This window comes from Furipterus horrens, unplaced genomic scaffold (genome assembly GCF_987537825.1).
Source record: "Furipterus horrens unplaced genomic scaffold, mFurHor1.1.pri manual_scaffold_1, whole genome shotgun sequence".
Classification (NCBI taxonomy): domain Eukaryota; kingdom Metazoa; phylum Chordata; class Mammalia; order Chiroptera; family Furipteridae; genus Furipterus; species Furipterus horrens.
In genome coordinates this window covers 139,318,295-139,332,588 of record NW_028327171.1, presented here as the reverse complement: position 1 = coordinate 139,332,588, position 14,294 = coordinate 139,318,295, and the positions used below count along the sequence as shown (strand labels likewise).

The following is a 14,294-nucleotide window of genomic DNA, read 5'->3' as shown; positions in this document are numbered from 1 at the left end:
ATCAGACTAAAAGTGACTAGAGGAGAGGGAGGAGACAGATAATGGTGGAAAGAAGGGGAAGGGTCTAGAAAAAGAACATGTATGAATGACCCATGGACAACAATATGGTAATTGACTATGGGAGGGGAAATGGGATGGGTGGAGGGGAGAAAGGGTGAAAAATTGAGACAACTGTAATAGAATAACAATAAAAAATTATTTAAAATTAATAAATAATCAAACCATTAAAATAAATAAATAAAACAGGTTTATGATTATAAATTTTTAGTTCTAAAAGTTGATATCAAGAACTTAAAATAGAACCTCAAAAATAATGCTGAATAAACCTATCTGTAATTACTATTTTTGCAACAACTATTTGGATGATGTGTTCACTTAATGAGATAAGGCTCTAGTTGGGAAAGAGAGGGGAGGTGAGAAGTTCAGTTTAGGTGTTCAGTATAAAATCTGGGATATTCAAGAAGGAATATCAAGGAGATAGAAAGGTATAGAGTCTGAGCTAAAAAGTCTAATAGCTAGATATAAATATTATTGATATGTAAATAATATTTTTTTCTTAAACAGGCTGTTGAATTTATTTGCTTGATCAATAATGGTTCTGATAAAAATTAGTTAACCAAGAATGAGATATTGTAATGAAATGCTAAATTTTAAAAGTCCATGACATTTTGATAGAAATTAGAGTTTATACACAAACATACACACACAATCCTCCAATTTGCCAGCAAGTATAAAATGAATGTAATATGACAAATAGGAAAACAAGAAGACTTTTATATATTTATATTGACATCTGATCATATTTCTAGTTACCATATCTTCTCTTCAAATTTGGAAAAAGATAGTGTGCTAGTTTCTATAACAAAGCTTTTTTTCATATAAATTTCAAATATTGACAAACAAGTCATAACAGTGCAATAGGTAGAGGAAAAAAGAAACACACAACACACACACACATATCAAACAGGTGCTGAAGATAAATACTAATTAGGAGGAAGAGAGGACAGAACCCTAATAGGGAATTTGTTTCCATTACCATCACCTTGACTGTGTGTCTTCACAGCCATGAGAGCTGACCTACCTCATGGCCATTTAGTTAGAGATTAGATGTCTGAACAAAGGTGCCTGAAAGCCAGTCTCCTCCACCCCTAAGGTCATCATAGAGGTGGCAAAAACAAGAAAACAGGCCAGAGATCACAGCTATGATTAAAAGGAAAAGTTTTTTCTATTGCTCAGTCTTCTCAACTTGGAAGTCCATCAGCAGGTTCACTGAGATTAAGTGAATAATTGAAAATGTTTTTAACAACATATATAATAATTTATTCAAACCATTCTAGTCCAAGCAAGCAATTTAAGTCATTCTATTTTTTTAAAAAATATTATTTTAGAGAAAGAAGTGGAGAGAGAGAGAGAGAGAGAGAGAGAGAGAGAAAGAAAGGAAAGATAGAACCCTTGATTTTTTGTTCCACTCATTTATGCATTCATTGTTTGATTCCTGTATGTGCCCTACTGGGTATCAAACCCACAACATTGTTTTAATGAGATAAAATTCTAACCAGCTTAGCTATCTGACCAGGGCTAAGTCATTCAGTTTTTAATGGAAGGAGAGTTACATGGAAGATTTCTGGCTTGGAAAACAGATCCTGCTATGATTCCCTGTCTTGGTAGCATCACTTCATGTAGGAGGTGTCCTGTAGGATCCAGTGGCACAGCCTCCCCTACCACCCAAGCTGAGTGCTCAAGGTATGCCTTTGTGTGGGTTGAATACACCCTCCTCTTGTAGTTGAGCCTTGATTGCTGTTGGCAGGTCAATGGGAAGAATTTACCCAAGCCAATCCATTGCAGAGAGTTTCTCTGACAACTGACTACCAACCTCTACCCTCTGTTGAAGATCAGCTGTGCAGAGGCAGGGTACAGGTGCTCTGACATGGTCTGTAACTGTCCACTGGGTGCTCAGGCTCTGGAGTTTCCAGGGTGGTGCATGCCAAGTTCAGCTCCCACCTGTGTTCTTGCTGGGGCCACCCTGCATGAGCCTTAAGACAATCTGAGATGGCTGCTGCTTGTGTTGGGAGATACCCTGGCAAAGCCAAGCTGTGAGTTTAGGCTGGCTGCTGCTAGTGCTGAGCCTGTGGCCACATAACAAGAGGTATGGGGGCTTACTTAGGCCAGCTGTTGCTTGTTTGATAGAATTTAGGAAGTTGTAAAGCATAAGCCATGACCAGCCATTCATATGGAAAAGTCATTATTAACAAGAGGTGGGATGGAGTCTCAGGGGATCTACAGGGCAGGCCACAGAGTGTTAACCAGGTTGATGGAGTGTCAGATATGACACCCACCTGCTGGCTCTGTTGGGGGAGGGTTCAGGAGAGGAACAATGGCCTCTCCCATCTTTCTGCCTGGGAGAAAACTGTCTCCCAGTCCCTTGATTCCAGATACTTCTGTTCCTCCCTACAAGCCACTGGTGACTTTCAAGCTGCTACCCCAGTGCTGGGGATAAGAGGGAGTGAGTCTGATTAAGTCTGTGTGGGGGTTCTTTAAGGGGAACAGCTTGGGACTCCAAAAGTTTCTTCCACTGACTCAATTCCTACTGGTTTTTGCAACTAGAAGTCATAGAGATTTATCTTCCTGGCACCAGCACCGTGGGCTGAGGGGGCTGAGGGGGCTGAGGGGGCTGGTGTGGGGATAGGGCTCCATGTTCCTGAGATATCCCTCCTAAGTTTTTATCCACCACATGTGGATGTGAGACCAGCCTGTTCTGCACCTCTGCCCCTCCTACCAGTCTGGATGGTTGTGGTTTCTTTTATTCTATAGTTGTCAGATTTCCATTCAATTCAATTTTTGACAGTTCTGGCTGATGGTTAGTCTATATTTTAGCTGTAATTTTGATGTAGTTGTACGAGGATGAAAACTGTGTTTACCTATGCTGCCATCTCCACCTAATACAGAGAAACAAACACAGGGAGGCTGCCAAAAGGAGGAGACATAGAAACATGGCCCAAATGAAAGAACAGACTAAAAGTCTAGAAAAAGAACTAAGTAAAATGGAGATGAATAATCTATCACATACAGAGATCAAAACACTGGTTATAAGGATGCTAAAGGAAGTCAGTGATAGCCTCAAGAGCATAAAAAAAGATCCAGTCAGAAATGAAGAATACACTAATTGAAATAAAGAGCAATTTATAGGGAAAAACTATAGAGTGGATGAAGCTGAGAATCAAATCAGTGATTTGGAACATAAGTGAGCAAAAAATGATCAATCAAGAAGAAAAAAGAATTCAAACAAACAAGGATGGTGTAAGCGACCTCTGGGACAAGTTCAAGCACTCCAACATTTCCATCATAGTGGTGCTAGAAAGAGAAGAGAAAGAGAAAGAAATTAGAAAGCTACTTAAAAAAATAATAAAAGAAGTCTTCCCTAATTTGGTGAAGGAAATAGACACGCAAGTCCAGGAAACACAGAGTCCCAAACAAGATGGAGTCAAAGAGGCCCACTCCAAGATGTATCATAATTAAAATACCAAAGGTCAAAAATAGAGAGAGAATTTTTAAAGTGAGAAAAAAGAAGTTAGTTACCTACAGGGGAATTCCCGTAAGACTGTCAGCTGATTTCTCAAAAGAAACTTCACAGACTAGAAGAGATTGACAAAAAATATGCAAAGTCATGAAAAGGAGGACCTACAGACAAGATTGCTCTACCCAGCAAAGTTGTCATTTAGAATTAAAGAACAAGTAAAGAGCTTCCCAGACAATAAAAAACTAAAGAAGTTCATTATCACCAAACCATTATATGAAATATTAAAGGGACTTACATATAAAAAGATCAAAACTATAAATAATAAAATGGTACTAAATACATATCTATCAACAACTGAATCAAAAAACAAAACAAAAACACAACAAACAAAAACAGAGACAGAGTCATGTATATGGAGACCATTTTGATGGTTGCCAGATGGGAATAGGTTGTGAGACAATGGGTGAAAGGGTGAGGGGATTAAGAAGTACAAATAGGTAGTTACAGAATAGCCATAGGGATGTAAAGCCCAGTATAGGAAATGAGTAGCCGAAGAACTTATACACATGACCCATGGACATGAACAATGGTGTGGGAATTGCCTGGGGGAATGGAGGGTGCTTGGTGGAAATGAGCAAAGTGGGAAAAATTAAGACAACTGTAAAACACAATCAATGAAATATAATTTTAAAAAGAGAAATGGGTCCTTTGTATGGATTACTTATTTCAAGTTGGCTAACTTGGACCAACTTTGTGAAAAACATTTGCTGATTACTAGCAGCAAGGACCAGGTGAAACCAGAGAAGCCAGGTGACTTCTCTTCTACATAGAGGTCAGGCTGCCCCAGGGCTGGCAAGTGGATTCCACAGGCAGCTCTGATGGTGACCAATAGGGCAAGTCTCCTGACTCAGGCTGAAGGATTGTGGCTTAGGACTGTCAAAGAAAAAGGTGACAAGGGTGGATTAGAGTAGTCCTGGTAAAAGCTATTCTAGCCATTCAGGAAATGTGAGGCAGCTCCCCATGATGCAGTCTGCACCAAATACATAAAAAAGGTACAAGAAAGTATAAGCAGCTAAGTAGTGACTCTAGAGGGTGAGATTGTGGAAAGCCATAAGGCAGGAACTGTATTTACCTTATTTGGTTCCTCCCCTTGAACGAGAGAAAAAATCCTGATTCTGCCATAATAATGAAGCAAAGATGATTTTTCATTTTAAAAAAGCCACTAAGAGTTAAAAAAATATTTTAAATTAACAAAGAAAATTAATCTTCAAATAAGTTGATGGTCTGGAAAAGTCATTTGTCCCTTACAAGCCCACAGTGTGTTCTCTGCTTTGTCCTTCCCTGTAACTTGAGTCTGACATGAAGTCATGCAGGTGAAGGCAGGATGGGTCTCTGAAAAGACATCTTTACTGAATGTACAGCGAAGTTGTGCACCATGTCTCTCAGGATTTCAGTACATTTCTTGTTGGGTCTGGGTGATCCCATGACCCATGGGATGTTCAGATAGGCATCTCTTTCCTGTCTCTGCTTCTTGCCAGGCTTTGGCTGCTTCATAGCTGCCTTTGTCTCTGTGGCACCACCTTTTAGGCAGCTGCACGTCAGCCAACACCTCTCAGGCTCCTCCCGGTCCTGTGGCTGCGGCCCAGGCTTGGCTCTCTGCATGAGGAGCAAACAAGCAGCATGCAAAGTTGGGCTATGGTCTCTAGCTCTTCATGAATTTCTTGATTCAAATGATTGTTCTATAGTCCTAGCACTTTATTCTGCCTCCATAAATTTTCCAAGAGAAACTGAAGCTCCTTTTCATCTTTACTTTCAATTGCACTTTCAAAGAGGAGCATTCCTCAGTCTCACTTTGACCATGTTGCTGAAATTTGGCAATCTCAGCTCTGAGGTGTTCAGTCTCTTCTTTTTCTGAAGCAATCTCTCAGCACAGAAACTGCTTTGTGGCTTGAAGCTCCTTCTGTTTAGTCAGAATCTCAGTCTCCTAGACAAGGGGAATATTTTTAACTCATCATTTTCAGTCACTTCTACAAATACTTGGGAAGAAACATCCTCTTTTGAAAGACTGTCTATCTCTTTTGCAATCACCCTTTTTTGTCTTTTCACTTCTCTCAGTTTTCCTTCAGGAGCTTTCAAAATTCTTTGTACTTCCTATAATCTGTCTTCTTCTTTAGACAAACCCTTTATTCCACCCTGCAGATCCTGATGTAAACAATGCTAAAGCAAGTCGTATCTTCTCATCTCCTTGATTCTCCCTTGGATGTCTGGCAGTGTGGCCATGTCACAGTGGCCATGTTAGACCAACAAAAAGGCTTTGCTCACTTGCTTTAGTATCATATTTCTGAAAAGCTCTTGCACATGTGTGAAAAACACATACAGGACACCATTGCTAATCTGAAAAACTGGGATGAACATTATTGAACTGTTCTGTATATTCATTTTGTTTCCAGCTTCTTTGTGATAACGTGGTCCATGTGCATGACCAGCCAGGAAACCAGAAGTTACATTCTGGCAGCCATTTCAGTAAGGACTGGAATTCCTTCACTTTCTCATTTACTGTGCTCCTCCCACAAGGCTCTTCAAAGCAAGGCTGAAATCTTTGGTAAGCAGAGTTTCTGAAAGGTCTTATAAATACTGCTTCAGAGAATTGGCTACAGTGTTAGGCTCATGTTCTTCCAAATGTGTAGACTCCTCTCTTGTCATAAGCTGCTTTCACCTCATCCACCTTTAATTTTATTCCTGAAACTCTGGAGATGCCTTCACACTTCATGCCATACTTCTCTACATAATCTACATATTCACAGAAAGCTGCAGGCAGTTGAATGCCATTATATATCACGGTCCTCTCTGCTGCATCAGCCAAAGGAATTCCAAAAATAACTTTGAGATTCAGAACATCAGTCTGAGGCACCTCTGGCTCCTGAGTTGGCTTCTTTTTCTCCTTTTCCTTCCATTGTTTAACAGCATCAGCTGCTGCTGTCTTTTGACTCCATCTCTTTGTTTTTCTTCTTTGTGCTTTCTCTCTCTCTCTCTCTCTCTCTCTCTCTCTCTCTCTCTCAACATGAGTTCTCTTGGATCTCTTCATTTTGGAAGGACTTTCAGCTTCCTCTCCAGAACTATCTCCTTGAAAGGCAGCGTAGATTTCAGTCCTTTTTTTCTTTTTCTTAAATTTTCCTTTTTTCTTCCCATAGTCCTTTTCATCATCAGATGCTATTATCAGGCTGGGGCTATATCATATTCAAGTTTGTATCCTCATTATAAAGTATATTGTCTAGCATAGAAGATGCTCAGTAAATGCTGCTTACAAAAGCAACGTGGTATATGAACTTCAGGTCTATTAGCATGGGAGAGTTTGTTTTGACTTTAATTTTATTTGCTTTGTTCACATCATTATGTTACCAGAGGATATGCATTCTTCAGTGGTGTTGATGCAAAAAGAATTTCAGGGACATTCATGTAGGAGGAGTTACAAGTGATAGTGACAAAATTTGTTAGAGCAAAAAGTGACAGTACACTCTGAGAGCCAGAAAGTGTGCAGGCTAGAGGGCAACTACTGCCCTGAGGTCTTTGTTAAACTTCCTCACATTAACTTGGGTTTAGGAAAGGGCAGGCTTTCATTTGAATTACTCAATTTCTTTCATGAATTTTCCCAGGCTTGTGCCCTCCCCCTTTGGGGTCGCCATTTTGGCTCCTTCTGCACATGCCTCATAGTTTCCTTAGTCGTTTGGCTTTTACTGTAATTATACACAGGAAAAAGAATGCCCTTGCTGTTTTCTCTGCCACCTCCGCTTCCCCTGTTAGTGAGGCCAACTCAGGCTCTGGACTTCCTGCAGGGGCTTGCAGAAGGGCCTTCCTTCCTCCCTAGTGGGTGTTTTGCCCTGGCTGGCAAGATGAGGTCTGTTATTCCCCAGGTGGCTGTATAGCTGTGTTTTCCTACTTCATCACACTTAATTCCATGTCTGGTTCCATTTGTCCCCTCCTCTTTTGTTAATATCTAACTGCCTACTCCAACAATGATAACTCTGAATCCACTTTTAAAAGATAACTTTTTGTTTGTTTTTATTCTTTTTATTTTGCTGGTTTGATCGCATAATTTTGCTGACAGTGGGTTACCATGAGCCACACATCATGGTGAGTCAGATTTGTTGCGATAAAAAATCATATCTCAAAGCATTATTCTTCACTAACCTCTTGTCCAATAAATCTTCTAGGCAATATGAAAGCCGATTTCTGAATAACTACACCATCTTTGGTAAAAATTTAAGAATCTAATTTGACAGAAGAGGAGAAGCATGAAGGGCCAGTATTCAGACATACATGAATAAACCACAAAGTAGCAGAATCCTGCAAAACTATTCTAGATGCAAGAATGACAAGGGACCAATGCTGCATGAATATGACAGCTAGCGAGGAGAACACATTAGAATATTAAAGTGGTCATTCTTACTTTTTTAAATGTTAGCTTCAGATGTAGGTTTTTTGCTGATATTAGAAAATTTGCAGTTTTAAATCCAGAGTTATATTATGAAAATTAGAAAAGATGCTGGTATATTTCACCTAAGCTAGGAAAAGGAAGGAAGGAAAGAACAGAGGAGGAGGGAGGGACTGAGGAGGGAAGAAGAGAGGAAGAGAGAAAGAGACTAAAGGGGAAAAAGCAACAGCTATTTTTTACTGAAGAATCCCAATTAATACATATAGAACAAATTAGAAAAATGGAATTATCATTAAAACTAAATTACCATTAGAACTCCATAATGATATGTGTACATCCATAATGATATATGCAGCTGGTGAGTTCAAGCAACAAATACTAAAATTAATGGGTGAAAAGTTAAGCAAAAAGAAAAAAACAAAAACAGGAAATGTACATAGTCTCAAATTATCTTTCCTGAAGAATTTAGTAATTACAAAGGAAAAATAGTAACTCTACAGGATGATCTTGGCAAATGTCCCCTGAAGAAATGTATCAAGATTAACATCATCAGTGTAATATATAAACTTTGTGTACTACTTAAAATGATGTCCTGAGTAGGGCACTTAACCTTTGTGGAATTCTACATAGCCTAAATGTAATGCAGAACCTAAATTTAAAGATGAGCTCAAATTGATGTACATTACACAAATTAATTAACCAATACTCTTCACAAGTATTGAGATCAGAAAAGATGAGAAGAAACTAGTGGTCATCACATATTGAAGGAAACTTAAGAGACATGAGAACTAAATAGAATGTTAGTTTCTGAGTTGAATCCTAAATCAGAAAAGAAGACATTATTGAAAAAATAAGAACTGGTAAAACATAAATATATTCTGGACTTTAGTTCTAATTGTAAGCTAATATGAATTTCTTAGTTAATTTCAATACATGTGCTTTTTTTTTTTTTTCTTCAGATGTCCAGAGGGAGAAGCTATGCGAGAAAATAATTGTTTTCTGTTTTTACCATTCTGATTTCCACTTCTTTGCATTTCAAACGCATATCATTCACCTTAGAGCAATTGTTCCAACAGATCTCCCTAAACAACTCATTCCACTGATTTTAACACCATGAGAATGAAAAATACAGAGGATATTATATATGACTCGGTTTGGCTGTAATTTGCCAAGTTCAGACAATACATCAAAGCATAAAATGTTATAGCTCTAGTTCAAGCAAAAACTATAAAAAATAGAAGATACCATAGTACACATTATCATAGTATACATGAAATCACCTATTTAGAAAGAGAAATAGTAAAGTGATAATTGCTATGATGTTAAAATCTCTGAGTAGAAACTGCCACAATTTCTGGTTGGTTTATCAAGAAGATTGCAATTTTCCTTTGATTCTGCACTGTGTTTCATGTTGCCTTCTGAGGATTTCATCTCTTCCATCACTGATGAAGCTGAATTTCTCAAGGAGGATTCAAATGCTGGTCAACTAGTCTAATGCGTATGTCCACATTCTGTCTAGGTGGCCTGAGCTTAAAATAACCATCAAGGCAGTGGGGGAGAAGAGAAGAAATGGAGAAGACCTGACAGTTCTGCCTAATCATTGATATAGAGTTGTCCCTGATCAGGAAATGAACCTATCCAATAGGACCCTTGGAATCCAAAGGAGCTTAGAGACATATCACACACATACATACATTCATATCTTGCTAACTGTTCCTGCAAGTCACTGGCTCAAATCTAGAATTGTATGTTCAGCTACATCTCTAAACTCAGAGTGTAATCCCTGAGTCATGATAACCTAAGAATAACTTTGGGAGGAATGTATAGATATTAATTGAGGGATGGAACACTTGAGGAAAATAGAGCTTTTTAGATGTATCTGGACTCCCCCTGAAGCCCCAACACTGACTTGGTTTGCTTTCACCCTTTCAGGAACTCTCCTAGAGCATAAATCATTTGACCTTAAAGTGATTAAGTCATTTCATTTTCCCTTCTCTCTCTCTAAATACAATTAATCTCTTAGATTTGTAGCAAAAGTGATGCAGCAGTGGATTTTTCGGGCTTGAACACAATTTCCTCTTTTCTAGAGTCACCTGGAAAGAGAGTTATTATCTATTTTATAATTTTGTTAATTTATAACGATAATCTTAAGGGTTTTGTGGTTGAGATACAATGATGATGCACTTAATGAATACATTAAGCCAGTTAATCAGCATTGCTATCTAAATATAAGAATGTTATTTTAATTCATTCTAAATGAGGAGGGCTGTAGAAGAGGTCAATGAAGTCTATAAAGATGACTACAGATTTTAAGTGGTTAAACTAATTCTTCAATTTAAATGAATGTATTGGAATTATACTTTATTGGGAAGAAGTCACCTATTGAATGGACGGATCCTTCTTTCACAATTCTTAAATGAATCCTCAGTTTTCAAACTATTATTTCTCCAGGTTCTGCTAGAGAACATAGAAAGGAAATGTGTATCATCATCTAATGAGAGCTTTAAAAATTTAGTTTCTCCTTCTTATTTCCAAATACCTTTCTCAATTATTCATGTCTAGAGTAATCATTGGAACTTCAGTGCCAGACATGCAATTGCTTACTTAAGGTAAAAAGGACCACAGCTGGAGCCTAATGCCATGTTCTCTCTGACTTTTATTGCAGTCAGGCTTGTCCTAGAGCATGTTTTGTGTTGTAACAGTGTTTGGCCCCTTTTCTGCTTTGCACTTGAGCTGCATGTATCCTTAAACTTCCCATGGGTGCTTGTGTGCAGAAAGCTTCAGCAGAACTCGGAGAGTCCTGTCTCATCATTGCTACTTGTTCCTGTGTATGCCCATCAGATTTTCTTAGTCTTGCTGCATTATATGAATACTTTGAATGGCTGCCTTGGGTTTCTTTTTACTTTGATTAATTTACATCTTAGTTTCTGTTGATTGGTCTATAAATTTAAATTCTTGTGTTCATTTCTCTTCGTTAATAAAGGAAAACCAATTTAACTGCCACATAGCAGAAATTTTTCTATTTTTCATGCTGTAAAAGTTCTCTTCTTCTAGCAACTGAGAAAACATTTATTTCAATCAGTGTCCATCCAGGTAATTAATATCTGGGGTGTACTTCTGTGGAAGGAGAATTGGTATTCAAACACCAATCTTAGCCATAAATTTCAATCTATACCAATAAGGAAGTCATATTCATATTTGAAAAGAATGTTGATATACTTTGATAAACAAGAATCTTCAGAATCATGTTTAAAATAACAGAAAAAGGTTTTTAAACTCACATATCTAAAGAAAAAACAACTGACAATTTATTGGTCAAATATGGAGATATCATAGGAAACCTGAGGAAAGGAAATGCAACAGGAATCTGTCATTCATTTTCTTTCTGTCCTTCCTTCATATCTCATGCCACTCCACAGATACTCTAGCATCTGTGTATTTATTTTGTTCATTCTTCTCTTTTTCTAAATGCCCTTTATTTTCTGCTTTTGAATATAGATGGCTACCTTAGTCTTTCATGGCTTCTTAACTCTTACAGAACCATACTGGGTGCCAATCCCAAAGCCTCTGCAGGAAGAATGTTGGCTTAGGTGTTCACCTCTGGACAAGTTAGCATTGGTTATATATAGGTCAGCCAGCTGCCTCCTCAGCTAGGTCTGTAAGGAAACTCTCAGGGAAGAGGACCAGATACCTAGATATTACTACAGGTACTATTGCTTGATGTGTAGCATTTACAGAGAGACTCCAGGTTTTCATTTCACTGAAGGAAGTAATTTGCATGTTAATTATGTTGGTTTTACATGCAGTTTCTAAAAAGGTAACAAAGTATTTTAATGTGATTGGTAAAACTAATTCTTTGCTGGTGAGATTTCTTTTCCTGCTATAGAAACCCATTTCTAAGCACAATTTTCTCATTCTCTTTTTCCTAAGCATTTACTGTCCCTCATTAGGCTAAGATCATTTTCAAGATTGCTTTCACTACACTTAATAGTACAAAACAAATTTTCCAATAGAATTAATGGTGACTTATGTTACATATCTGCTTCCTTAATTTAATTATTGTCAAGTTTTAGCTGGCATGATGCTCACCTGGAGGGCCCAGGTAAGGCTGAGAATTTGTAGCTCTAACAAGTTTCCAGGTGAGGCTGTTACTATTAATTATGAAGTTTCACATTAATAACTCCTGACATTGCTACTCTCATTAGAAGATAATATAGTTAAGAAAAAGCCTTATGTTTTACCATTGGGATCCAGATGTGGAGAATATGTTCCATCATTCCACATCTATATTACATCCCTATTCTAAAATCCTTGGACTGTTAAAATACAAGTGACTTTTGAGATTGTCAGTTACTGCCTTTTCTGTACATGTTCATACTACATTAATGAGTTTAACCACTCCCATGTACCACCTCCATTATCATGTCCTTAATATCTTTATTTTACTTACAAAAAATTATGTCAATTTTTACAATTTTTAGATTGAAAAGAAACATCCAATTAGAGGTAACTATACAAAGAAATTTAAAATATTACTTAATTTTTAAAAGTAGTATGTCCTATCAAATCAAATAGTTTTAAAATGCATATGCAAAAAATCATTTAGTCAGAATAAAAACACATACAATTCGTTCTTTATAAAGGGGTAACCATCTTGGTGTCATTTTTCTTAAGATAGAAAAGAGATTTGAAAGCATTAATTCCATTTTTAGTTGTAATATTTGCTTTCATTGTAAATCTAAATGCCTGTGTGTGTGTGGTCAGAAAGGACACAAGAGATCTAAGAACTTTTTTGAAGTGGTTGGATACTAATATTTATTCCTAATGTTATGCTGCAAGTTATTTTGTCCCAATAATGGAGTTTCAAGAAGATTTCCCCCATCTCCAAAAGTTGTTTTTGTCGATTTTGTAATGTCTGCAATGTCAAGGAAAAACTAGGTTTTTTCTTCCCCACACTGCCATGCTCTTTCAGGAAAAACTTAAAAATGATTATATTATTCATGCTTTTTTCATAATGTTCAAATATGTCTTCAGTGAGTTAGCTGGTAAATTTATAGTCAGGTTCTTCTGAAAAGAATATTTTTTAGAATAATTTAATGAGTGAATGAAGTTCAAGGACTCCCTCTAAAGTTACTCTATGTGCCCTGTCAATGACAGAAAGAAAAAAAAAAAAGAGAAAGAAAGAAAGAAATGACACCCATGTACTGAGTATCCTATATAAAATATATTTTAAATCTCACTAACTTTATGAAGTTCACATGATAATATTTGCATTTTCCAAGTTAATATATTAACACATCCCAAAATGTAGCGATTTGTGTAATAATTTACGTGAAAGGATTTTTTTTTTTTTAATCAGAGCATAATGTGAAGGGAGGTTTAAGGCCCTCTCTGTCCAGAACTTTTACCTCAAGCTTCCTATAATGCCTGCAAATCATCATAATATGCTAACAGGAGCCACACACTGGAGCTGTCTGCTTGCTGCCTCATTTACTAGCTTCCTGATATATGGGGAGTTATTTGGCCCTTCTGTGCCTAAATTTCTCTCCTGTAAAATAATTTTAATTACAGCATCTGGTCTGTTTTGCAGGTGCACAGAGGCCCAACCTACTATGATGAGATTTCTTTAGAGAATCTTTAAAAAAGAGGAGTAAAACAGTAATCCCTCCGATCCCCAGAGTTCCTCAGAAATCCTCCAGGGACATAGAGCTGGGAGGGCTCTGAAAGGCCCTCTAGTGGAAGGAATGTTACTATGCCTTAGTTACGTATTTGTAGGTGGGTTGAATTACAAGTGGGTAAATTACACCTAGTGTTCTGTGCAACAAAGGGCCTTCCTTTTTTAATATTCTTGAGACACGTCAGACCTTACCTAGGGAGTTGAAACATTAATGCTATTTTATCAGTTTTAAACCTTGTCCTTCTTCTCTAAGGTGATTCAGTCCAAATGACCCAGCTTCCTATCAAGCCACTGGAAGAAAGCAAGGAAAGAGAAGCCCACCATCAGTGGAAACCAAAGATCTTTCATTCCTTAACTTTATAGGAATTTTCTGTGTTTTAAACGATACTACATGCAAAGGGCTTTGAACAACATAAAAGCATACAGATGCTCAGTGCTGATCATTCATTTTATTGTCAATGGTGGATAACACACTTTGTGAAGCATCCTGTTTATTTTGTTTGTTTTCCTTAATTTTCTCAATACTGTGCGGTAACTGCTATTATGACTCCCTTTTTAGGATATAAAATAACTAATAATGTAAGCTCAGAAAGGTTAATATTCATGCCCAAAGTCACACAGTGAGGCGGAGTTGTCTCCAACACCCTAGGCTCGGTTGGAAACTGCTC

The 14,294-nt window shown here is 37.4% G+C and overlaps 1 pseudogene; it reads right to left on the bottom strand.

The window, feature by feature from the left end:
• Positions 1–5,016: 5,016 nt before the first annotated feature.
• LOC150021977 (ralA-binding protein 1 pseudogene) lies at positions 5,017–7,200 on the bottom strand (annotated as a pseudogene).
• Between the last annotated feature and the right edge of the window lie 7,094 nt (positions 7,201–14,294).